This window comes from Scophthalmus maximus, chromosome 20, assembly GCF_022379125.1.
Source record: "Scophthalmus maximus strain ysfricsl-2021 chromosome 20, ASM2237912v1, whole genome shotgun sequence".
NCBI lineage: Eukaryota > Metazoa > Chordata > Actinopteri > Pleuronectiformes > Scophthalmidae > Scophthalmus > Scophthalmus maximus.
In genome coordinates, this window is record NC_061534.1 from 16,876,075 (window position 1) to 16,900,000 (window position 23,926).

At 44.7% G+C, this 23,926-nt stretch overlaps 1 protein-coding gene and 1 long non-coding RNA gene across 7 annotated transcripts in view; one reads left to right on the forward strand and one right to left on the reverse strand.

The window, feature by feature from the left end:
* LOC118285155 (DNA-binding protein SATB1) overlaps positions 1 to 9,431 on the reverse strand; it is a 60,575-nt gene extending 51,144 nt beyond the window's left edge. For 2 of the 6 annotated variants that reach the window (XM_035608586.2, XM_035608580.2), the window contains exon 1: positions 9,130 to 9,430. The gene's annotated coding sequence lies outside the window, so the exon portion shown is untranslated. Of the gene's footprint in view, positions 1 to 6,222; positions 6,349 to 6,417; positions 6,440 to 9,129 lie in introns of those variants that run through there. The other 4 variants (XM_035608585.2, XM_035608584.2, XM_035608583.2 and 1 more) reach the window with 4 other exon arrangements.
* A 279-nt stretch (positions 9,432 to 9,710) lies between these two features.
* LOC118285159 lies at positions 9,711 to 22,805 on the forward strand. Its single transcript, XR_004785041.2, has 3 exons — positions 9,711 to 9,893; positions 10,517 to 10,592; positions 22,146 to 22,805. It is a non-coding gene; the product is annotated as an uncharacterized LOC118285159 (long non-coding RNA).
* Positions 22,806 to 23,926: the final 1,121 nt, after the last annotated feature.

The following is a 23,926-nucleotide window of genomic DNA, read 5'->3' on the forward strand; positions in this document are numbered from 1 at the left end:
AGCCATAACCGTGGAGGTCAGGCGGCATGTGAGATGCTGCGTACACAGCTGACTAGTGAATTCTCTCTGTGTGAGACCGTAAATACAGTTACAGTGCATTGTCGCACACAGAGCTGCTGTTTCATAAACAATGCAACACCGCAGACATGAGCTTCTCAGCTTAGTTCGACAGTAACCCCAGTCAGGTGCCAAGAGAAGTCAAAGAAAAAGTCCCTGGGACAACTGTGAAGAAAAGAAAAACATTCCTATTCATGGAAGGTGTATGCAGATCGGTTTTAGGGGTGACATTTTGAGTCCTTAAAAAAAGAAAGGTGAATTTTGGATAACCAATCATGGAAGAAGTTGCGGTGCATTGTTTCACCACGCAGTAGAAACAGTAGAGTCACGCCTCTCATTCATCCCCTGGTTGTGAAACCAAATCATTGTTCCACCTACCCATGTGAGGTCAAAAGGTTACTCATTTCAGAATACATTCGTGTCCAAAAACAGAAAAGCGGAAGACCAGCGAAGACGCTTTCAAAGGGGGGGGGGGGGTACAACGTTTTGGAACTCACCTTTCAGACGTGAGATGTGAACAACAAAGCCTTGCAATACTGACACCTAGTTAGCGTCAGGTGTAAGTTTTGAGCAGGCGGCAGCTTTTTTAAATTGGTCCCACATCTGTGGTTTGTTTTTCTTTAACAGGAAATGGAAGAGTTGGTGAAACTGCTTGCATAAGAATCCCCCCCCCCCCCCCCACGGCGTCACGAGCAGAGGTGCTTGCACAGATTCGGCGATCAATTCTTACCTTAACTATTCTCTATGTTTCAGTGAGCTGCCAACACGGTGAGACCGATGAACCCCGAACAGGAGCCACACTGTGGTTAAATGGCGCTGCTGTAGTGGCGGAATTAAAGACTACATATTTTAAGAGATGCATTCTCTGGAAAATTAAAACTAAAAGTAAAATTCACAAACGAGTCGTGCAGAAGCTGCTGCTAACCTTGAGCTCTCTGCTACACAGCAGGGACATCGACAAGGATGAAATTGTCCTGTAACAACCAAGCAATATTTTGCCTTTTTTTTTTTTTAAATGGATGTGAAGCATTCTTTTTTTTTTTTTAGAGTGCGCGAGTGCGAGTGCTCTTCGTGTTCATACTGTAGGTGTCACTGTGATATGCAGTAACGTGGCTCGCACAGGCGAGCTGCAGCCCCCACCACCACCACCTTCGCCTCAGCCCTGCACGGCGTCGCTGCACAACATTCTGGATGTTGACATGTTTTCCGCGTCGATGTGTTTTACATGATGTTCACCGCAGCTCTCCCGTCTCTCTCTCCTTGGCTGTGTTTAGCAGCGTTCGGGGGGGGGGGGGGGGGCGGAAACGGGAGCGACGGTGAAAGGGAGCCTTTGTCGGCAAAATGCTCTTTTCTATCTGGCATGACGCAAGCAGCCGCAGTCATTTCCACTGTGATTGTCGGGCACCATCAGAGAGCATCGATAACCCCTGCCAGGCCTTGGCACCGCCAACAGGTGCCGGCACTGCCAGCTAGGTTGGCACTGACGTGGCTGTGAAAACCCTCTGACATCCAGAAGGGCACAGATTTGCACTGAATGCACCACTGAATCAACACTGCTGATTATCAATTAACATATACCGTTTTGTATCACAAAGAAAAGATGGGGGGGGGGGGAAATGGGTTTTGAAACACAGGAAGCCCGTTTAAAAAATACTAGCTGTGTGCTGTTCTAATCATGTGCTGAATACAGATTAGCTCTGTTCAAGGTGGGTTTTTACAAGCCCGTGTGGCTTTGTGTTGGGGAGATACAGTACGCCGAGTGCTATGCATGTACACAGGTGTAATTGTTCGGGCAGTGTTTTGTGCCTATTGGCCACATTTGTAAGGGAAACGTGAAACATGACACGAGAAACGCGACGGACTGGAATGCGAAATTTCGACAAAAGAGGCCTCGCGTTTAAATGTCAGGAGTCACAGCATTACACTGCAGATACATTTCACCCTCACTGCGTGTTTCACCACAGATATTGTATGTTGTCACCATGACACACTTATCCGCAGCATCACATCTGGCCTGCTGCTTTGCAAAACCGCATGTTGAAATCTCAAGAGGAACGCATGATGTGTATTTCTTCAACTGGAGACACTAATAATCAACACAAAAGGAGAAAATGATTAAGAGAATGTATCATCGCTGGCGCGGCATCGGGAAGCGTCGTGTCAGGCGCCTTCTCTTACTGCACGTAGGTGTTGTGATGTCTTCATGCTCGCCACTTGTGATGCGTGTAATGGGCATTAATACGATTATTTGGATTACTAATACAAATTAGTCTGCGCGTCAAGTCTGAGCGCACAACACAAACAGCCAAGCGCTGTCACCGGTTCAACTTTGAGCGCTTTCTGCAAGTGTCTGCCGCGACGAAAACACACACACGTGAACATAATAGTATTATTAGAGGCTGTGAAAGGATTAAATAATCTGTCAGGGGAACGTGTCAAAACATGCCTGCATCCATGTGGGTGCACGTAAAGGAACCTAAGAGAGGCAGGAGATGTCATGTGCGGTGGGAAGAAGAAAAAAAGAGATGAGGACGGTTTACATTGGATGGCGTGCAAAACCGGCGAGCGGCTAAATAAGGAGTAAAAGTGAAATAGATGGAGAAGATGGTATTTTCTGTATTAAGAAATTTCTGGTTTTATTTTATATGACGGCCAAAGAAAGGCTTTTGACATTGGGAATAAAGAAATTGTTTCATGCCGTAGGTATTTGTAGGTCAATGTGTGGGTAAATGAGTTTCAAAATATGTCCCAGACTGCACTTACACACGTATTATGAAAATTAAATATAAACTCTAAACAATATTGAAATTCTTGACATCCGAGACGCTGAGCGGCCACTACAAGCCCAATGCGTCATTGCTTTGTCTGCATGGGTTTCACTTTGCTCATTGTCTCCTCCGAAATAAGATTTTGTTTGTCAGTGACACCTTTGCTTTTTTTTTGTTGCTTTTAAACGTCTCCCCCTGCACAACTGTTGCACGGATACACAACCTCGGTGCCCTTCTGTCAAGAGTTCAGGGGCGAGGCGGTTTATTAATGTCCCCTCCTAAATCATCTGAGGACCATGAAAAATTGCTTAATCGGTTTTTACGAGGTAACCACAGATAGACTAAATATTCCATAATGAACATATCCACCAAATCAAATTAGTTCCGTGTTTTCCATCAGCCTCTAATACAGCGAGCGTGGCTTTCAATTAGTGGAGAAATAAGGTGATTTCTACATTTCTCATATGTCCACGCTTCGGTGTGGGAGGACGTCGGAAAGCCAGAGAGGAAGAACAAGGGGGATGTAATGAACTGAGAGTCGGCTCCTAAGTGCTTAATTGTTTTATAATCACATGAAGACGACAGGAATAGAAGCAGTGTGAGTAGTCTCCACCTCAGGTCTGCTCACCGTGAGGGCTTACACCCGTTGGCCGTGTGTGCCTTTGCCGAGTCTCCACTCACACCTCCTGCTCTCACCACGTAACTCTCCACTCTCGACACCTGCCCAACCGCTTTTTGCTTCTTGGTGTGCACTGTACACAATGCAGCCCCCACGCAGAAGCATGCCACACACACACACACACACACACACACGAGCATCCGCTTGCTTTCGCTCGTCAAACAAGGCCTCCGCCTTCCGAATTCCGGGCCTCGGCCTGAACCCTGACACGACAGTCAGCTTCTGTGTCATCAGGTTGACATCAGCCGTAATTACTCCTGAGCCATGCCAGGTCAGCCTTGTGTCACAGGAATCTTCATTAATGATTTTTAAACCGCATTCCCACCCATGCAGCTGGCTGAGCGCACCCCTCACCGCCTTGTTTATTAAGCCCCCCCACCCCACCACCACCACCTAACTCTCTTGGCCTATATCAAATTATAAAAGCAGTTGGCCATAGAACAATCAACAGGCAGCACAGGCCGGGCCATTTTTAAAGAAATGACTTTTCTGTCACTGCTCGCCGGACCCAGGTCATCACATGACCGAATAATTAAACTCTAATTTCAGCCTCGTGGATCGCAACAAATAAACAGTTAATAGAGTTAGTAAGACAGTGGTGTGTGTGTGTGTGTGTGTGTAAGGAGACAGAAAGAGATACTGTACATGGCTTTGTGGCACAGAGAGAGGACAGACTGAATGGGGTGCCACATCCTGCTGGGTTTTTCCTGAAGCGGGGGCAGAGGCGGTGAAGGGCACCGTACCCCAGCCTCGTGGGGAGGTCTTGGGAGTGTTGAGGAAATGAAGGCAGGTGACGGGACGGTGTTACTCGCCTCAGTGTGCGAGAAGGGACGCCGCACGCTGAGGCGGAGGGAGAGGGATGGGATGCGAGCATGTGGGGGGGGGGGGGGGGGAACGGCTCTTAATATTGAGGCTCAGGCAGGAGCGTTGAATAAGAGGTGCAGACTTAAGGATGGGGTTCTTTATCTACACACTATTTTTTTTTGTTGCACATTTAATCCCCTGTCAAAGGATGCGTCATCCATCCAGTTGAACAAAATAGTTGATAAGGCGAGGGTGTGTGTGTGTGTGTGTGTGTGTGTGTGTGTGTGTGTGTGCGTATGCGTGTGAGACAAAGAGAGAGAAAATACAGTATCTGTTGAAATTGTTTCATTGGAGTATGTGGGTGGGTATTAACAACCTGATCTTAGCGGGATGTGCTTCCCTCTAAATCGTTCTCTTTTTTCTTCCTCTGAACAAAGGATTCAGAAAAACCTACACAGATCGGATGAAGACAAGCGTTGGAATAAAAGACAATGAGGTTGTTTTTTTTCTTCTTCTCAAGAAATGAAGAAAAAAAAATTAACATACGTTGAGACTTGTAATAATGAAATTTAAACCATGAAAACTTCAATGTAAATGATGTTCGCCACGGTAGCATGGAGCACGCAAAATGACAACAACAGTGACACAGACACACACAAAAACAAAATTGAACATGGGGGGGGGGGTGTCATTTTGTAAAAAGCGTGACGAAACCGACATGACGGACTTCGTTTTTTTTTTTTTGATTATCTCCCGGCGAGGACACGCCAACCCATCGACGAACGGGGCTGATTGTGAGGACCCCCCCTCCAAAAAAACCCCCACAATGTGACGCTTTTATCGCTAAGCCAAGGAATCTGGATCAACAGTATGCAAAGCATATGCCAGCATAAATGCGGTCCAACATGCTGGGACAACAGAAAGCCCCGCTATCCCGTCTCTCTTTTTTTCTGCTCTCATAAAGAACTTTCAAGATAATGACAAAATGAACTGTAACTCCCGAATCACACACTAAGCATGCACCCAGGGTGGTATGTCTGTAACTGTCAGGGTGTGTGTGTGTGTGTGTGTGTGTGTGTGTGTGTGTGTGTGTGTGTGTGTGTCTGGGGGGGTTCTTACATTTTTGAGCCCTGGAATGCAGCAGTCACTATTAACACACCAACCTTTTTCTTTTTACAAACTAGTTGCGACATGTCATCAAAAAAAAACAGAAAAAAAAACACTGGGAATCATTGTTATCTTTCTCCACTATTAGCAATCATAACAGGGCTATTTCATACCGGGGAGGGAAGGGGTGGGGGTGGAATCCCCAAGGAGCCACACATTAAAAAAAAACAAAAAAAAAACGAGACAGGCCTCTTATTTACTGGCGACAGTCTAATAAATACATTTGCTGGCAGCTAAACAGGTATTTACTCTGCTCCCTACCACAGGTATAATTTCACTGTTTGCTGAGCTGTTATTTTGCCACAGTGATAATTATCGAGGTGGTAAAGAAAGACGATTAATGGTTTTAGCCGAGGTATCAGTCTCAGCAAAGTGAGGCACAGCCCAGGTCTAAACTCCCAGCAAACACACAACAGGGTTGTTGGGTTTTTTTTTCTTAATAATCTGCCATAATCTTTTCGCTGCAGTGATTCAGAGCACAACCGGCAACACAAAGCGAAGACGGCGTAGCTGTGGCAAGCATATAGAGGTGTCTTTTCTCTCTCTCTCTCTCCTTTTCGGCCTTCTTTCCCCAGAAATTTAGATTTTTACTGACAGCAATGAAACTGATTATGCGGGCCATAATTCAATTTTTTAAAGCAAAGGGAAGAAGCGATAATATCATTCCACTTAACATCACTTCTGGACAGACTAGATGGCAAAAACAACAACGGGAAGAGAAGAAGGAGGGAAAAAAAATGTCACAACCTGTTCTCTCTGATGTACAGACTAATTGGTCTCTCAGGGTCACGGGACCAACTTTGCCGTCTTCATCGTCTGTTTCGCCTGACAATGAGCGAGTGCTCGGCACGCCGGCACGCCGGCAAGCCGCCGCCGCCGCCGCCGCCGCCGTATTGTGCTTAACAAATCTGTCCGACACTGGAGGGGGTGTGAGGTTTTTACCGGCGACGCACAGGACCGTAGGCATCCGGCAATCAGGAGGGCTCTGATGCAAAAGTGTCTCCGAGACATATGAAAGGAAAAAAGACAGCACAGAGACACCTGCCGCTCTGAGAGGATCACAGGCTGAGTTCCTGCTCTTGCACTACTGTAGTACAGTAAATGCAGCACGCACCAGTTTCGATTAGTCGTACTGAAAGCAAAACTGTACGCTATCGGGGGGGGGGGGGGAATATTCGAGTGTAACAAGGTTCAAAACTGTTAGTTAGAAGCAGATATGTAGAAAGGTGGAAACACTTAGGTGTTTTCCCAGGTCTCCTCCTAATTGTAAACCGCGGCAGGTTTATCGTAAGAACTGTGAACACCACAGAACACACTCAAATGAATTAATTACGCACTAATAAGCTGTGACAGATGTGAAGGCTTTACTGCTGGATCCGTGTAACCTGGCAGTCGTACGCAGCGCCGTCGTCCTCGCACTCTGATTCTTATCATTCCTGCCAAACAAGTTTATGTGGAGACATTTTTTGCCAAGCAGACTGGCATGCCACTGTGGATATGTACACAGGGTTTTGTTTTTTTTCATTCTTTCTTCTTCTTCTTCTTTCTCCTCTTCCTGTGCCACTTTCGCAGCCACAAACTGATTACGAAAAAAGGGGGGGGTTGTGACGAAGTGTTCAGAGCCGAGGAGCAAAACCGAGAAGTCTTGCTTCTGCGTTCACGAGCTGCCAGTCTCGTCTGAGGACTTTTACAAGAAGTGACACGTGGCAGCCTGAGACAGGAAAAGGCCTGTGTGTGTGTCACTGCTGTCGAAAAAAGGCACTGACCAGATACGCCACAGCACCTTGAGATCTGCAGAGACACAAGTCGCCGTGCTGCGCGCTGCTATTCCATAACCTGTCGCCCCCCCCCCCCCCCCCCCCCCCCCCCCCCCCCCCCCCCCCCCCCCCCCCCCCCCCCCCCCCCCCCCCGCGGAGCCGAGGTGCCATGCTTGACCTCGTAATCGCACGTGAGAGCGACGCAAAGCGCACAGCCTGACAACCGCAAGCAAAACAATAACCAACCAGTGACACTGATGACTGAAGATTGAAGATTTCAGGAGAATTGCCCCTCAATTATCTGATGGCGCTTTTGAATTCAATGCGAACTTTGCTCAGCATCTGTAATCGAGTTTGCTCTGCACTTTGTCATCACTTCCACACAGCGCCGCGGCGGAATTTGCCAAATATACTCGCCGGGGCAGCTCAGACCCACAACTCAAAACCAGTGCTCCTCGTGTCCGGCACCTTCCACGAGTGTGTTTGCGCCGGAATCTAGACATAAATAATGTCCAATGTGAGAGTGAAAGCCACTCGGCATCGCCGGTGTGAGAAGTGCATTTTCTGAAAGGAGCAGAGAGTAGAGCCCTTTAAAAACCACAGGACATCAGTGCCCACACACTTTTTCGAGAGGAAACACATCTTCTCATAACTGAGCTCGCTGTCTCTATCACACACTCACACTCTCTCACACACACACGCGCGCGCGCGCACACACACACCCCCTCACAGGTCTGGTTGTACCTGAAATGAACCTTACCAGCACACTGTGACAAAAAGCCACGGGGCAGACCAAACGCCGCGCACCTCCGTATCATCACATCTACCTGACGGCCTCACACCAGGTCAGGCAGAAAGAAAGTATCAAACTTATCAACTGTTTGTTTCTCACACATTTTCATTTTTTTTCATTTTTTTTTCTTCAATTTTTTATCTTTTCTTTAATAACCTTGTTGGGCTCAGTTGGTGCATTTTCTACACACAAAGTGTTTTTTCGTGCCACGGCCATCAAAGTATTGAAGCTGAAGTTGACACGTAATTAAATAGTAAGTATATGGAGAGAATAAATGAAGTGGCTCTAATGGCCTAATAAAAATGTAGTAAAAGTAGATGGGCAGTTGGAGCTGCCATACAGCTTCAGCACTCCTGATAGACAACTGTCAGCCGTTTCATAACAACCGCGGTTTGTCAGCACACTTTAATTATAATAAGTTGGGGTTTTTTTTTAAAGAATGTCAAGGCCTTTTTTAAAATACAATTTTACAAAAAGTTTGGAAGAAAGATGCCAGATCATTTATTTCAGGGTAGAGAACTGGAAGCAGCTCCATCCCCTGGTTGCTGAAACCACCAGGTCAGGAGCATCACTTGCTTCTCCTCTGCTGCCGCTGAATAAGTTGTTAAACGAATTAGAGGAGATGGATGTACTCAACCCCGCGAATATCACGAGTGCCTCGCTCATTCGTGCAGAAACGACACAGGCCCGTTTCTGCACATTTAAAATTAGACGACGACAACAACAACAAAAAAAGTTCTGAATGCGCGCATTTATATTTACTATTAGGGCGTGACACTCATCATGTTTTTTCTTCCTTTATGAAATATTAAACCCGAGCAGCCACCTTTTAGTCTGTGTGGCTTTTGAAGTGACTTGGAGCGTTACATTCATTCAGTCGCGAGTTATTTCTCAGTCTAATTCCAAGCGGAAGCAACTTATTTTTTTATTATATATATATCTATATATATATATATATAGATATATATATATATCTATATATATATAAGTCATGCAATAAAAGATGTGATTTGGGGAAAAAAAGACAAAAGAAAAAGAGGCATGTGACAGAATAACAGCAGACTAGATGAGTGAGGATGAACAGTGCACAGTGTGGACACGTACCTTTAAAGTCAGCGGTCGCCTGACCTCTTGTTTTCCATCAAAAGTTGAGCCACCTCTTGTCACTGCTACCCCGGGCGAGAGATCCAAAAAATAGGCAACGGCGCTGTGGGAGAGAGAAATACTGGTTTTGGTTGGAGTCAAGAAGTCCTGCGGGGCTGGAGGAGTCTGGTCGGAGCTGCGGAGCGCACGCGGGCGGATGGGGCGCAGGGCTGCCGAGAAACCGTGCGCTGCGGCCGGCGGGGGTGAAGTGGAGAGGAGAGGAGAGGAGAGGAGAGTAGCGGCATGTGAGGAGGGCTGCTTTGAGAGAGAGAGAGAGAGAGAGGGGGGGGGGGGGGGGGGGCAGGTAAACGAACCGCCCCTCCCCGTTTCTGATGCTCAAATCGATGATTTGCCAGCTGTGGCGCAGCTTGTCTCATTGCCCCACTTTGGTTTTTACAGCCGCTCCTCTCCGACGCGCGGATCTCCGGGGACAGAGGAGGGGAGAGAGAGGCAGAGAGAGAGGCAGAGAGAGAGAGAGAGGGGGGGGGGGCACTGCCAGGAGAGCCCTCACACTCATTCATTTTCATATTTACACGCCACATGTTTGCATGTCAAGAAGAAGAAGAGGAGAGAAGGGGGGGGGGAGTCTGCTAAACAGTCCATTGCGCGCAGCGGCGCGCGTTTTTGCTCCGTACAGAGTCGGAGCCTGTTGTTTTAACGGCGGAGGGCGACGTGCCAGCGTCGCTCCCCGCACACCTGAGCGGAATATGAAACCACGCAGCCCGGTACAGTCTGCCTGCCACACGCACACACACACACACAGACACACGCACGCACGCACGCACACCGACGGAAAGGGGGCCGCTTATTAAAGCAGTCGCTTTGATTAGTTTGCAAAAAGAAAAAAAAAATTAAGAAGCAAAAAGTTTGGAAGCATACAGCCCGAATGAAGTTAGAACAATGTTGTTGTTTTTTGAAAGAGGGTCTAATGCTGCAGCCTGTTGTCAGGCCGATTGCACACAGCACGGTTTTTTTTGTTTTTTTTCTATGAATTTCTCAAATTCAAAACGAGAGGGAAAATAATTATTATTCCGCATCGAACCGTTTTTTTTTTGTTTTTTTTGAATGCATCTTTACACTCGGTTTTCTTTGTGAGCACCAACTGACTGTGTGTGTTCTTCTCTCCCTCTTTCAACTTAGTTTAACTCCGGTCATCTCACACACTGACACACACCAAACAGCGTCTCCATCACATTTAATAATCCTACCGCGGGCCCGTCCAAAAAAAATAAAAAAAAATACATACATATAAATCCACGATCAAGGAATGCAAATTTGTTAAAAAAAAAAATAATAATGTAGATGCAGAGAGGATTTTTTTTTCTCCCTTTTCTTGGACATCTTTAAGAACACAGCCTGAAGGAGAATCAGACGAGCCACCGAGGACAGCGACGGATAACGGAGAGAGAGACATAGAGATATGAGTAAAAAAACTGCTTTTATTTCCCCCTCACAATGTCTAAACGTATTTATGATATTTAAATTGATTTTCAGCTGTAAGCATATTGACTGCAGAATATATTGGTAGCCCTTTTTTTTCCTGCCAAAGTCTGGAATTAGAAGGAGGAATCTCTTTTTTTTAAGAGACTGGTTAATTTAATTTGAATAGTTTGAATTACAGTTAATGAAGGTGGAGAAAAGAAACTTCACGTTGATCCCTGATATCATACTTCTTGTCCTCATGTTGTACATTGGTGTTTCCCCCAACTGCTTTTAAAATGAGGGTAGAGAAGAAATAGATTCTTGCACGAATGCTCATTTATCCTTCACTCATTTTATTATGTCTGCGTCCATCGGGTGTGTGTGTGTGTGTGTGTGTGTGTGAGGAGCTCCTGCATACTGCATGCGAGCCAGTAATGTGACCGTGCGTGTGCACACAGTGAGTCTGCATCTCAGAGGTTGTGGTTTGCATGCACATTTTTATTTGTGGGCATGAACTTATGTGCCACATTTGCACAAATTTATACTCATTTGTTGTGTGTATGCTTGTGTGTGTGTGTGTGTGTGTGTGTGTGTGTGTGTGTGTGTGTGTGTGTGTGAGCATGAGTGAGAGAGATGATTGACAGTTTGCATCTGCACACAGGCTAACTGCTCTGCACAAGCAGGTGTGCAGGAGCCCGCAGGTAATGCAGCTGTTTACTTGCAATATCAATGTGTTTCTCTTACTGGGTTTAGCATAAATAAACCACTGATACATTCACGTTTACACTTAATTTACACATTCCATTGAAAATAGAATTAGTGTGGGGGAAGAAAAAAAGAGCAACCCCCCCACCCTCCAAATAACAAACACACACACACACACACACACACACACACACACACACACACACACACACACACACACACACACACACACACTCACTGAAGCTGAGAATCCAAGAAACCAAAGCGTAGAAAAAGATTTGGTCTGAAAAATATTAAAAATATCGCTATTTACAGGAGAATATTTATCAGAGAAGAACTACAGCCCTTATTGTAAGCTGATACGTATGAATACTTCTCAGAAAAGTTCATTTGGTGTGGTTTTGGGACTCAACAAAAAGTTTCATTATGAAGCATCTGAGAACTGCATTTAACACACCCCCCCTTACACACACACACACACACACACACACACACACACACACACACACACACACACACACACACACACACACACACACACACACACACACACACACACACACACACACACACACACACACACACACACTCTCTCTCTTTCTGCATATGATTCACGCTGGCTCTCTCTTGGGAGCCTAAATGGGAATTGAAAAGTTCCAGTAAAGACATTCAAATTTTTCTTGGTGCATAATTATAAATTCATGCTAAGTTAGGGATGTTTTCATCATTACGGACAACAGCTGGTGATTTCAGTGCAGCCTGTGTTTTATCCAACAATTCTTCTCGCTGCCTTCCAGAGCCTCAGAGTGTGCTGCAGTTGACACTTTGGCCACAAGGGGGACAGGTGAGCCCGATCTTAAAGAGAGGGAGCAGCAGAGTGATGAGAGCAGGATGATGATGATGATGACCCCTCTTCATAAAGACATTCTATGCTCGGAGTTTTAACATGTTGTCATCCAGCTGGTTGCGCCAGTGTTTCTGACTCCAAAGCAGCGAAACCCGTTGACCTCGGCATTCAAACACGGAGACGATTATTTGTGCGGCGGAGACGTGTGAGAGCTTGTGGATGAGTTCCAGGACGTTAATGCAAATTGTTAATGTGCATCTATGTTGCTGAAGCAAAAAAACGGGCACGTGGAAAGCACACACACACACACTCAAAGAGAAGGACCAAATGTGTGTGTGAAGTGTACAGAAATCAAAGCAGACCTTGAGCTGAGACATTTCAATCGTCTGCACTTTTCTCTCTCTCTCTCTCTCTCTCTCTCTTTCTCTGAAAACAATAAACAGCACTTGGAAAATTACAAGGGTTATACACCCCAGAATTAATCTTTCCAACCCATAACTAAATAGAGAGACACTGTTGCCTTTGCATCAAGTGGGCATATTTTAATTACAGGCTATTGACTACTGAAAGTAATTTGTCTCAGAAAGATGCCCAAGAGCTAAAAGACAGACGTCTCGTCTAAATCTGGAATGTTCAGCCACTTTTTTTTTGTTCCTGCTCTAGTTTTGTGGTTGGCCCTTGCAACTTTCTTCAGGAGCTCTTTTATAATTGTTCACCTTTTAAAGATTGGGATTCCCGAGAAGACTAGCACTAGTCTACTGGCTTTAGCCGGGGTAAGTACTGGATTCTCAACACCCCCCCCCCCCTTTTAAAAAGTGGAGTCGATTTCTCTGCTTTTTCCTCCTGGCTGTTCTTTTTCATTTTAACACTCCGCGAGCTCACCTCTCAAATGAAACACTATTAATCCTCATTTGTGTGCTGCCAAGGAGGACAGTGGAGATGAGAGCCAATCAGAACAATAAAGGCTGACCCACAGCGGCGCCTCCGCAGCGCACACGCCTCCAGCTGTTAATGGGACGTCAGTCAGCTGGGCGAAAGAAAACAGCCCAATAGTGTAATTACTGTCCGGTGTGAACTCTCAGCTGTGGCAGCTTAATGTCACTTAGTACATTAGTGGGGAGTGTCAGCTGAACGCGGGTGGCGGCTGCCCAGATGTGAGAGGACATCGTCCATGCGTGGGGAGCCTCTTCGGGCATGCGGGTGGTTTTCAATGCAACACAATCACCAGAGATCACATGCCAGTGGCACAGCCAGGGTCCTCCGGAAAATATCAATCTTTTACTTGAACTACTTGTTGATGAGACCACCCATGGAGGCAACCTTCGTGGACCTCATCCCAGGTCCGTCTTAGGCCCCAAAAACACGGTAAAGACTACACGGTAAGAACGAGGCGGTTCATTGGTTCATTGTCGATTCTTGGAATTATAAAGGTGGCGGACAAACGACGTAACATCTTGTTTTTCTTTGATTTCACACTTTAAAAGCATTCAACTGCTGCATTTAACTTCAATCGGGTTAGGGTTCCTTGTCGTTGCAGACTCAATCAAAGTACAACTTTTTTGCGACCTATCAAAATCATCAAAAATCTTACTAACGTCAAAGTAAACATCTCTCTCCTTTCCCACCACATGTAAATCTGCCGCTGTCAGAGGAAACGCAAATACAGATCTACTGTACAACCAATCACGTCGCGATCGCTTATTTTGTGGTGGCCCTATAACACGGCCGCAACCAGAGCTCCCGGAATCAGTGAAAAATTCCCACCACTTGGCCACAAACGAATCCTATGATCAGGTGGATCAACAGGGATCATTTTAAGCGTACATGAGTTTGGGGAAATCTTTGCTGATCCCGAGGATGGAAAATTAGTCTTTAGAGATTTCTGTTCATTGATACCAACTGTTGCCCTACATTGAAGCGCCTACATTATGTTCATACCCAGAAGGAGTAGCACCCTGTTGAGTTTGTGCCATGAGTTTAAAACCTGAAGGTTCACAATCCCTTGAGTTTTTGCTTTTTTATTTGGGTTTAAACCCTGAAGGTGTTAGAACATATTGATTTTGAGCCTATTTACTATTTGTCGTCTTAGGCCACAGCTGAATCTGCAGAGAGATGGAATTAATTAAAAATACAAAACTAAGCCTAAGAACAGACAATGGTGTGCCGATTGTACCCAAGAAATATGAGGCCAAATGCTGGCACTGTAATTAAGGCCCAAAAATGCAACCTGGAAAGGACACGCCCCTCACACAGTCAGTTCAATTCACTTAAAATTCGACAGACAGGTGCAGCTCAATGTCTTATACAGAAGAGTCTCTTGAACATATTCTTCAATTATTCAATAATCCTTCCCAAAATATTATTTTACAACTTCCAAGATCAGCAAACCCTAGATTGGGAACCACTGGATTAAACTATCTAACTGTTTATAAAGCAGTTAAAACTAAAGCTCTGTCAGCTAGAACAATAAAATAGTGCTGACAAATAGATTTTCTGCAAATTGTTCAGTACTTTTACTTTTAATACATTAAGAACCATTAGCTAAAAATGCTTGTGTCTTTTACTTCTTGAAGAACTTTTACTTGTAATGGCAAACAGTATTTTTAAAGTGTAGTATTGGTACTTAGGTTTTTTCTACTACCACTGATGTGTCAGCAACACTAACTGTTCAGCTGTCAGTTGCAGTATCTCCTGGTTGAAAGCGCTTTTGTTGCAGCCTCAAATATAAGGCTGGACCAATCAGACAACAGATGTAATGACGTTCTGAGAAAAGCTCTCAACAAAGCAGGCATTTCATTACATGTTGATATCAAAGATTATTTACCTTAAAGGTAAATGGACTGTATTTATATAGCGCTTTTCTAGTCATATAGACCACTCAAAGCGCTTCACAGGAAAGTCCCATTCACCCATTCAGACACAGTCCTACCGTGCTTTTTTACTAGGACACATCGGCACGCAGACTGGCGGAAGCTGGGATCGAGCTGCCAACCTTCGGGTCAGTGGACAAATGACTCTACCTCCAGAGCCACAGCCGCCCTAAGTTACTGCCACCTGCAATTCACTCAACATGTCTGCCATCAGGGGGAAGGACCCTCCTCAGGACATGAAAACGTCCACAGTAGTCTGCAACTTATTGAAAAAAGGTACATTTTCTTGGAAGACATTCCGCCGACGTCCATTCGCCATACCATCTGCAACCCTCAGCCTGTTTTTTGTCAGGTTTTCAAACACATCTGGATGCCAGGCATGTCGACCAGGCCGCGGAGCCACGGGAGGCCGTGCCGGTGGTACCAGGCCTCTGTGTTTGACATGCAACTCAATGCTGCGCCGCTGTCACAGTGAGACCCCTATGTGCTGGAGAGTTTATTAGCTGTGCTTAATTAAACAAATGTGATTAGACTGATCCAAACTCGCACATCTGAATCCCGGGTAAGAAGACAGCCATGAGAGGTGGCCGCGGAGAGAAAGTCAAGTCACGCACGGCTCGGCTTTATTAATAGCGCCTATTACTCACTAACGCACACCTTAGCGAAGCCGCAGTTCAGTGAACGCGTGAGCAATGTGTGTGGGCAACGACATTTCAGGTCCACTTTTGAAGTTTGTCAATCACAGTTTAGCGCCGACTGTCAAGAGAAAATGAAGCTCTGGTAATTTGATTGTAATTGATTACTGGTAATTAAGTGTAAGATATGTGGGTGGGATTTAGCCATACGGCTGTCAGTCTAACTCTGTGTGCTAATATTTTAGGGTTTTTTTCTTTGTTTATTTATTGACTCTGAGTCATTTCAGTTCAACATCAAGTGTAAAGTCTTTCCGTCAAAAATATATAACTTGCTACTCAGATGGTCTTTGGTTGGGGACAGAAGTTGCAGGAAGATGCATCATCTCACCAACTCAGTTAAAGTTTGAACTTTCGCTGCCCTCTGCGTCGCCTCAATTTGATTGTGCACTCGTTTACTGAATCACAAACAACCTAGACGTCCAGCGCTGTGCTATTTAAAACAATGGTTTCTCTATGTCGGAGTGTACCGAGGCGATCTGATGGGCCACTGCAGGTAATACAGCGCTGATATGTTATTGGGTCAATGCCAATTTCCAACTAATGAGGCCCCCAATCGTTTCTTAAAAAGTTCAGGTTGCAGTTCACCAAGTTCGCCCGTTTAAATGACCCATTCAAACTTTTCCTCTTTTGAAAAGAGCAGATTCCTGTGATTGTCGTCTATATAAAGAGTCTGTATGAACATCAGGAACAGTCAACAAGATTCAAACTGGGGTTTTTTTTGTCCACAGACGCAGCTACATCTACAGTCTGCTAAACCGGCAGTGGATTTTTAATTTGATTTATGCGTATTACTTTTTGATTTAATGGTTGGGTTGCATGCCTGGTACGATATTTCAAGACGTTACAGTATGAATTCTAGAAAACTCTCTAAAAGCATAGCTTCACAGTTGTTTCAAGTGCATCTTAAAACAGTAATGACAAGCGCATGTGTACATTAAAAAGGGTTATTGGTCGTTGTAAATGTTTCTCCTGCGAATACCAGCCGCTAAAGAGATCACTTTCTAAATCAATTACAGTGCGAGTGATATGGGGACAAAATCCACAGCCCTCGTTCTGTGTAAGAGTTCATTCCGCTGTGAGGCTTTAGCAGTCGGACTTTCACAAATCAAGATGGGTATTTTCGAAACTCGGGGAAACCAAAGAATGTAAAAGAGCTAATTCAGTAGCAGCGATGACGTTTTCCTATCTCTGCCCCCGTCTCCCCTTGGCAATAAACAGTTTAGCTTAGCTTCTGTATTAATCATGTCTTGTTGCTCACCATTTCCTCTGTGCGTCTGCTACAACCTGCTCGAGTGATGAGATTAGAGTAGGTGGGGAACAGCAACCTGTAGCGCATGTTTCAGATCAGGACTAGATTGGAGGCAGCTGGTAGTCGGCGCAGCACTGACGGCTCACTGTGGAGAATTCGGTGTCATGTGACGGCGCAAATGCTGATTTGCACCACGATGACACTAAATCTGTGAAGGGAAACACAGATGTCTGGGAGTATATTGGTAGCGGTAAATGGACTATATTTACATGGCGCTTTTCTAGTGGTATTGACCGCCTCAAAGCGCTGCAGGACAAGTCACATTCATGCAGTGCTGCCATCTACGGCGCATTTTCTGTCAATTTTGTAGACCTGCAACCAAGCACCGACTGGAGGGTACTAGCTGTCAGTCATGGTGTATCCACACTAAAGGGGGGTTTATCGTCTGTTGTACTCCCAATGACACCATGATTTACAAAAGGAAGAACCACGTACTGAAGAACCATTAAAACCTCAGGAAAATATTAACTCATTTCCTCATAGACTTCTATAGAAACTGACTTCTTCATGAGTCGCCCTCAGCTGGTGATTCCAGAGAATAGAGTCTTCAGGCACTTCCATATTGGCTTAATTGTCCCGACCTGGTGACTACGTCCATTTTTATATAGTCTGTGGACCAACCCCAATATTAAGAACCATGTCTGCCTCTCATGGTGGAAAAAGAATAAGACCTGGTAATTTCTATTAATAGAAGAAAGAAAGAAAGGAGAGAGAGCATACCTCCGCCAATGCTAACGCTCTTTATTTTAACGCTACGCAATTTATTTTTCTCTGATGTTATGACCAATGATGGACACAGAGTTAATAAATGTTTGGATTTTTTTTGTGCAAAATGTTGATTTGGAAAACCTTAAGTGACTCTGCTGCTTCATCAATGTCTTCATCAACGTAGATGTAAGAGGTAAGAAGTAAGGATGGCAGATGTATTTACGCTTCTTTGTTTTGTTGGAGAACCATGTCATGGTATCCCACATAATTATATAGGACAAACGTGCATGATGTTACCATGGAAACACATGTAGGCACCAGGGCACACCTGTGCTGCATTGAGAGGGAGACTGTGTGTGTGTGTGTGTGTGTGTGTGTGTGTGTCAGCGAGGAAGTTGAACTGCTTTGCAAACACGCTTGAAGTTTCCGCGTCATTGGAGAAGTCAAAACAGTGAAGCATAACATTAAGACTGATTCAATTACATTTTTTGTCCAAGTGAGAGACACTTTAAAGGCACAACAGTGTTGAACTGCTGCATGGAGAATGTTAAGTACAGTGTGTAGTATATGCTTGTAGTATTATGTGTGAAATTATACAAACTAATGTCCTCTGACGTTTCACTGACTGTGAAAACAAGAAACACATTCTGTCGATATGTAACTGTAAGAGTGACTGCATCATGGGTACGACTGCATGGCTCAAAACATTTTGTATTTACTTGAAATGAATATCTTTCAATAAATAAGTTAATCATCATTTGATGTAACTAAAAGGGGCAGTAAGAAAGCTTTGCAGTGAGCTTGTTTCTCTCTTTGTTTTAGTATGGGAGTCTGACGGCCCAACCTCTAGGCCAAAACCTCATGAGAGTTGCAGTGCCACCCACTAGCACGTCTTTTAAGGTGTCGACGAGTGATGTTTATAAACTGCACTCACAGTGTTGTGTGGTGCGGTCCGGGCCACTTTTACAGAGCCTGGGTTGAGCCGAAAACGCAGATTCTTTTTTCTGGCGCGCACACAAAAGCGTCAGCTAGCGGACGGTGAGGAAATATTCACGGATTTTTACAAAATGTGTATTGCTGTAGAACTGCTTACTGCCCCTTTAATCAACTTTGAAACCATGAGGCAAGAATAACTCCCATATACATATAGAAATGGACATAGTCACCGGCTCCGGAAAATGAAGCCAATGTGGAATCACCAGAGGGAGAGTCAGTTTCTATAGTCTATGAGAAAATGATTCTACTTCTTACTTGATTTACAACGTCAGTAAAAAAAAATTCTGAGGAGTTTATGCATCAACCTGTAGTTTCAAGTCTTCTTCAATACAACATGATGTTCATTTAGTAAATTATGGTCTCATTTAGAGTAAAAAGATGATAAAACACTGTAGCGTGGATACAGCGTCATTGACGGCTGGTCTGTCCAATCGGTACATGGTTGCAGGTGTAGGTGGGCCCGCAGTGGATGAGCTCTCAGTCAGACCCACCCCCAATTCTATGTCCAATTAAAAAACAACAGCGTGGCGCTGGTCAAATTGCAGTTCGGCAGCTCACAAACCAACGGGTGACGTCACGGTGGGCTGCCACTTGATCTAGACGAACTTTGTCAAATATCTCCAGTTGTTTTCATGAACACAGAGCACCAAGGCCGCTTGCTGCTATCTTCTAAAACAACTATATCTGTACTGAACCAGTTATCCAGGCCTTCACTGCCACTTTGTACTGGTGCATCCATCACATCACCATTAAGAATTGGAATGCCTCTAAGCCTCTTATGCACATTTCCCTTTTAGCCACCACCACCACCAGAGGAATCTCTTAATTCTGCATAATTTTTTAGAAAAGCTCGGCTAACCCAATTGTGTTTCTAATGTCTGCTGCTGCACGAGTAAAGACACAGCAGGTTGTGTTGGGTTAACTTTGACTGAGTTATAAAGGCAGCTGTGCACGAATTGAGAGTCTAATTTAACAAACACCGTTTAAACCCCTGAAGCTGTGAACATATAGGGGAGCAAACTGCTGGACCAATTACCAGATCAAAAACAACAACGCAGGTCAATGTATAAGAGCGTTGGTTGTGTGTTCAACATGTCAATTAATGATGAGCATTAAATGTACGCATCAGTTCTCCCAAATTACACGAATTATCCAACTCCGACATTTTGTGTTTTCACTTAATAACAACAGACGGTGGACGGAATTTTTTTCCTGGGAGATTACAGCAACAACTTCCAGAATTCATGCCCCTGGTGGCTAAATCCACCTGCTTATCATTTACAAACTACTTTACACAGAACAAATAGTAAATTCACAAGCATTGTATTGAGTTGAAGGCAGAAATCTCCAAATCTGTATAGATACCGGAGTTAAAAAGCTTTTTGTGTCGAGCTCCAAAAATGGCTTTCACACTTTCCCAGTGACACAGAAATTCTGCAAATCTCAATTTCTGTAGGGGATAACCCTGAGGAAATAATCTGGATTACTTTTATAAGACTTTGGGAAAGTCCTCCAGATTTCAGAAGACAAAATAGCTGTTTTCATATGGTTAGTAGTTCCCTGCAACTTTCACTTAAATTGCGTTGAATTTTGGGTTAAAAGTCGACCTGAAAATATCACAAGAGATCATCCAAACAAAGTCTTGGACGAGTCGGGTGATTTCCTTTTACTGCACATTGAAGCACTGCTTCATTTTTAGAGCGCGCATGGAAGTGTCACCGGATCATCCATCAATCCGGGGACATCTCCATACGCTTGCGATGCATCACTTCCTTTCCAACAATCACTCATACTGTAAACCTCTAATCCAGCTCGCACCCTCGAGTTGACAGCAGCTTAGCCACCCTGCCATCCAGCGTCACACAGCGGGTGTGGAGGAGCCCCCGGGGGTGAGATATCCTCCTCCTCCCTTCCACCTCTTCCCCGGTTGCCCCTGGTGACAGTGACAGAAGTCTGTAATTGCCACCTCGTCAGACGGCTTCATTAAGACGAGCATTGTCTGCACAGCTGAACGACGGTGGATGGGGAAGAGAGGGGAGAGAGCCCACAATGCAATTACTGCATCGCTGTGACAGGTGGGGCCTCCAATCCTCTGCGTCGCTGGGGCCCTGATGCATGTTGGGGAGCCACGGCGGGCTCGCATCATTTTTCACCCCCTCTGTCATTAGTTGGTAATGATTGGATTATTTTGCAGATGAATCGCAGTATATGTCTTGCTCACAAACATTTCCTGGCCGTATTAATCAAAACCATCAAGGCAGAGCAGTCAGAGCGAATTAAAAAAACAACACGTCTAGATTAAAAATTACTGTAATCCTTCATCAGTGTGCCTTTAACCCTTTGATTGGGGGGGCGTGCCATCTTTAATCAATGTCTTTGACATCGTGACAGTCTTTATGAATTGTAAAATCCAGAGAACTGATAACGTATACGGTTCATAACACTTGAGTAGAAGCAATAAGCATAAAGGCACGAACAAAAATTGTTTCATCACATCTTTTTGCCGCTCTAGGTTGCATCCAGTGCCAATTAATGAATTTTGAATTGTGCAACCATATTTGCATGTTTACTGCTAATGTACCACTGAGTAAGACGGGACTTCAACATGTTTGGCAAAAAGTTGAGGGTGAATCAATTCACGTGACCTTAAATTCCTGCATAGAATTTGGAGAATTTTTTTATCTGGATGGAAAAAAACAAGTTTCTATTATTATGTGGCATTGTATTTGGCTAAACGTGTGTGTAGGTATAAATGAGGACTTTTTTTTGGAATTTAGGTGAATACTCTTTTAATTCCAGGTGCATTTCTTTTTTAATTCTAATGTTTTAGGGCTAAATTCATTTTAATCAATGTCATGTCGAAGAGCTTCTTATTTCTGCCATGAGACCGAGAGATTTGTGAAGGCAGCAGCAGCAGCCTGACTTGCTCTCCCTCAGTCCACCCCCAGTGAAACACATTCCTTTCATCCATCAAAATTCCACATGATTGAAATTGCCCTCGGTGGAAACATATCATAGCCATCCATGGCTCTTGGACCGCTCCCATTGGGCGGCTTCGGCCCATGCCAGGCGTCTGGGTTGGCCCAGAGCCTCCAGGGAGGCCGGGGCTTATGTCTCCATGGGCCAGTAAGCCTAGAGGCCTCATAGCCTTGGGAAATGTAGCAAATCAGGGGTGCACCTTGGCACTAGTGCCTCCTCCCCCACCTCCCCTTAGCCTTAGGACTGTCATAGCTAAAAGACGGCTAATGGTGGCCAACTGTGCAGCGACTGGGTCTGGTGTGTTGGGGAAGCGTGTCTGTAGGTTCATCTGGATTGGCGTCGATAAGGATGTGCGCTCTTCGTCCTCTGCCTATCACTGCCATGCACAGGATGAGAGCTGAGTGTGACACGTTTATGTTTGTTTCTGTGTGTGTGTGTGTGTGCAGTGGTGACACAATGATGAGAGACTGGCAGACCATCTTCAGAATGCCAGCAGTGACTGATGCCACACCAGACATTCCTTTCAGAGGAAACGGCGGCGTGGTCAGCACCATGCCAGCTTCCACAGGCCCTCAGGAAATCAACCCCCCTCCCTTTAAGCAGAGACCACGGCAGTGATGGCCCGAGCTTCCAACAGATGTGTGGAACTGTGCAAATGGGAAAACAAACAATGTGGGAGGGAAGCTGTGTTTGGTCTCAACTTTTCAGATTTTCTTTTTGTCTTTATAATTTGCTGCACTTTTGTTTTTCATTTAACTTTGTCGTGTATTGGCTCAACAAATTATAAAAACGTCTTTCCTGTTTTGAAGGAATACTTAAAGAAAACCAACATCTCAAGATCTTCCTTTACTCAATAATTGTTGCATCAATCTGCTGTGTTCATCGAATCCCCAAAACAATGTTGTGATGAACTTTCTTTCTTTGGTCTACCCAATATTCCCGTCCTGCATCATCAGCCTCTAATTCAGGGATGGGCACATTTGATAATGTTGGATGGATTATGGTCGCACCAGAATTAGGGAGCTCTGTCGGCCCAAATGATTTATTCTCTCATGTTTAAGCAAATTAAAACACACCTTCACTTGTTGGCTTTTAACTGAATGAAAGTTTTTTTGTTTTACTGGGTTTGTTGAATTAGTGCATATTTGCTTATATACATTTATGCATTGCAGTTTACATAAACTGTTTTGAGTTTAAAGTGTAATATGAAAAAATGTAACTTTAAACATCAGATCAGTATTTCCAGATTACATTCAGTAATAACAGTTATAAGGTTCTATACCTTTACTTTATCGGCAGCATTTACGGTATGAATAAGTTTAGGCAAATTATATATATATATAAAATACAATCAATAATTAAATTTTCACATTTGCAAAAACTCCATGCAAGGTTTTAGCATTGTATTAATGTTTATTTAAAAGTCACACGCAAGACTAGGGTTCGACACAAGCTTTGGTAGCTTGTCTCCCGCCAGACCTCTAATCCTGTGGTTCAGTACAATTCACAGTTGTAGTTCATAATATACTGTCCAGATTTATGGTTCTGTATGTAACATTCAGAAGACCCTTTTTGTAACTGACACTGGTGGCTGCTAAGTGAACTGCACTCAGCATCCTGTTGCTAGCGCTTGGAACAGCTGGAACACTCCCCACACAGCCCCCCGAATGACAGCCACACAGAGGGGGCTGGTAAAGAGACTGGCAGGGACAGTAAAAACTTTATGGTTTATTTGATGGTCCACCGGTCCACAGACGCGGCGGCCCACCATGCATTTGCCAGGTAGTCCCGGGCTGCCAGACCGGCAACACAAAACTGAACGTGATTGACTGGCATCATGTTGATGATGGTTTCATTATAGTTTTACTGCAAACTAGATTTTAGACCATATTTGATTTTTTCCAGCACTGACACAGTGCTAAAACCAAGTGTGGCTATAGGGCTGGGCGGTATGGCCTAAAATGTATACGCGGGTATAATTTAAAGCACGGACGGTAACGGTATATACAGTATGTTCAGCGCCTATACTCATTTCTTCTTTTCCAAACAAACTGTGTTTATTTAGAAGATTCGCTGGCGCAGGCTGATGGCGACGAGGCCTGCGGCGAATCTTCTTCTTCTTCTTTCTGGTAGTGTGAGGGCTCCCTCTACCGGGCAGCACGGTATAGTCAAAATCCATACCGTTGGGCAAACTCGTACCGGTGTACTTCCTATACCGTTTATACCG